At 52.0% G+C, this 3,239-nt stretch overlaps 1 long non-coding RNA gene across 1 annotated transcript; it reads left to right on the top strand.

Moving 5' to 3' along the window:
• Positions 1-676: 676 nt before the first annotated feature.
• Positions 677-2,544, top strand: LOC131926513 (uncharacterized). Its single transcript, XR_009383505.1, has 3 exons — positions 677-922; positions 1,652-1,768; positions 2,451-2,544. It is a non-coding gene; the product is annotated as an uncharacterized LOC131926513 (long non-coding RNA).
• Positions 2,545-3,239: the final 695 nt, after the last annotated feature.

Here is a 3,239-nt window from a genome sequence, read left to right as displayed (position 1 = left end):
TCCAGACACATTGATTTGCAAACACAGGCACACACTCACACCTTCCCCAGACATATATGTACATGCACACCCGGGTGCATGAACACACACATATTTTCTTCATTACCGCCTCAAATACTGTCTTTTCTCTCTGTCTTGAGTTCAATGTTGTTTTTTGTCTCTTTTTGACCCTCCCCCTCCACTTCCCCTCAATTTATTCCAGCTGTGAAAACCTTTTCCACATCTCCTCTGTCACCCCAGCAGATAGGTGAGTGGCAGGCAGAGGAGTCCACTCGGCAGCCACCGTTGGTAATGGATGCCAGATGTGGGGCTGGCCCCCAGCCCAGCTCAGCTCTGAGCTGGGGCTCCCGTGCCTGGCTCCTGCAGCTGGGCAAGAGAAGCTCTGGGCTGGGCCAGGAGCAGCAGAGCAGACTCCGGGGACACAGGCAGGGAAGACCAGGAACAGCGCCTACAGGGGTGGGGGGTGAGGCCGGGTGCAGAGCACCAGGGTGGGAGCCCCTGCGGCTGGGTTGACGCAGTGCTAAGACCGTGGCCTGCCTCTAGCTTCCTGTCGGCCATTTCCTGGGGGAAAAGGGTTTGCCGCTGATACTATTCATAAATACATGTATTTGGTAAAATACAAAAAGCCAATTATAACGTTCTAGAACTCTCTGTGTCTGTTCTGCCACGAGCGACCATGAGACAGCTAACACCAACAGATGTTTCGGGAACTTTCTAAGCCACTCGCACAGGACAAATTCCTTCTCTCGGGTAATCATCCTGTAACCTTATGAGGTAGAGAAACCAACTGTTCCCGATTAACTGATGGAGCAAGAGAGACCAAGATCATCTACCTGCCCATCCAGAGAGTGGTGGTCCCAGGAGCTGAGCCCAGGCAGTGCGACTCCACAGACCACCCTAAGCTATCAGAGGACAAAAATCTGTGTGTATATGTGTGTATAGATGGTGTATAGATGGCGGGGGGCACTCATATGCAAGCCACAGGTCAGCCTCAGGTCTTCTTCTACCTTCTTGGTTTATTTTTTATATTTTTACTGTGTCTGTGTACGTGATGGGGCAGGACACTCACATGGAGGTCAGAGTACATCTTTGTGGACTCAGTTCTCTCCTTCCAGCTTTATCTGAGTTCTGAGAATGGGCCTCAAGTCACCAGACTTGTACAGCCAGAACCCTTAGCCCCTGAGACACCTCACTAGACCCTTCTAACTTGTTTTGTTTGTTTTGTTTTTAAACAAAACAGAGTCTCTCCCTAGGATCTGGGGTGTGCTCATTTGGTTCATCTAGACTGGCTGGCCAGTGGGGCCCAGCAGTCCTACTGCGCCTCCCTAGTCCTGAGGTTACAAGTGTGCATCACCATGCTTAGCTTTTTATTCGGGTGCTGTAGGTCAGACTCTAGCTCTGGTGATTATGTGGCAAGAACCTCACAGTCTGAGCCACCTCTCAGCCACAAAAGATACCAAATTGTTAGAAGGAGTCAGATTTGGCATCATACACTAGTACTACCGGCATTGGGAAGCTGAGGCAGGAGGATTGCGGGTTTAAAGCTAGTCTTGGCTACAATTCAAGTTCAAGGTCAGCCTGGGCTACATAAGACACTGATAAATCTCAGAAGGGACCTGATTCAAAACTCCTGCTTTTCTTTCTTTCTTAGTCTGTAAACTGACGGCTGTGCAAGCGTGAGAGCCAGAGTGTGGATGCCCGGTGCCCACGTGAAAAGCTGGGCACTGTGGATGATGACAATCCCAGCCCTGAGGAAGGGGAGACAGAAGTAAGGTGGAAATTGATTGAGACAGATGCCTGACATGGACCTCTGGCCTTGCACAAATGTGCACACAAGTGCATGTGCACACATGCGCGCACGCGCGCGCGCACACGCACACGTGTGAGACATGGAGGCAACAGTCGGGAGGGGAGGCCTGTTTTGTGCCCCTGCCCTCTTCACTTCAGAACCCCCAGATAATGGAGACAAACTCTTTTCCCTTCATCCACTCTTCCCCAGCCGGACTATGTCCTGCTTTGCCTCACAGCGGTGACCAGGACATTCCCTGGTGTGTGACCGGTGGTGCTAGAGAGGGCTTACAGCAAAGGCCTATGGCCTCATCTCTGGGCCACAAGTGCCTCTGTGAAACCAAATCCTCCGTCCCCCACCACTCGCCCACTGGGACACCTGACTCCCTTCTGGAGCTCACTCAGGGCAAAAGCTGCTTCCTGTCTGGGTCTTGGTAACCCCCTTGAAATCCAGGCCTCTGCCTCCCCATCCCTTCCAAATGCTTATTAAGCTGTTTGCAAATCCAGGGCTGAACCTTGGCTCGAGTTTAATAAAGCAGGAGACAGATGTCATCCATCATGGGCAGGTGGGCTGGGGCTGGCGGGTGCACACTCTCCTGGCACTCGGTCGACCAGCAGCATACCCACACAGGCACTTGAGCTTTCCCACGTTTCTTGTCCAGGGTGCACCCACTGAACGGTCTCTCCTAAGCTCATGTCCCCGTTAGCTCAAGTCCGCACAGAAAGAACAGCGGAGTCACGGACATCAGGTAACAGTCAGGGCCTTGACCCCAGCAAGACACTTAACGGGAGTGGAGGACCATGACTTTAGTCACCAAGATAAATCACATTTAAAACAATAGTTGGTTGTGATGGTATTTTCTTGGGGTGGGGGAAGATCTCATGGATCCTGGGCTAGCCTCAAAACTCACTATGTAGCTGAGGATGGCCTTTGGCTCCTCCTGCATCCACTTAAGTGCTGAGATGACAGGCATCCGCTGTCCATGGTTTATGTCATGCCGATTCAAATCCTGGGATCTGGGCACAGTAAGTGAGCACCCTACCCACTGAACCACTTCTCTGGTCTTTACCGTCAAAATCACAGTCAGTGCCAGCTCCCATGGCTCACCATTTTCGATATACACAGGTTCCACCTCACTGATTGCCCCAGTGGCCACAGTCCCTCACTGGAGCTGGTAACCAACCACCTCCCGCTTCCAGTCTGTCCTCCGGCCTGTTCCTTCTACTGTCTTTCACTTCACTCTGGAAGGAAGTCCAGCCTTCCTGTTACTTAGGCTAAAATGCTAGAACCATGCTTGACCTCTCTCCGCCCACAGCCATACCTGGCCCTCAGGAAACCATGGCAACGCTTTTAACGATCAGTCCCCCTCCGCTGGGCCCCAACTTCATGTCCTGTCCTCTGGAGCGAGAATCTCCCTGCATCATTTTATTTATTGTTGGATAGTCATGCA

This window comes from Peromyscus eremicus, chromosome 16_21 (assembly GCF_949786415.1).
Source record: "Peromyscus eremicus chromosome 16_21, PerEre_H2_v1, whole genome shotgun sequence".
Classification (NCBI taxonomy): domain Eukaryota; kingdom Metazoa; phylum Chordata; class Mammalia; order Rodentia; family Cricetidae; genus Peromyscus; species Peromyscus eremicus.
This window is presented reverse-complemented; position numbering and strand designations above follow the sequence as displayed.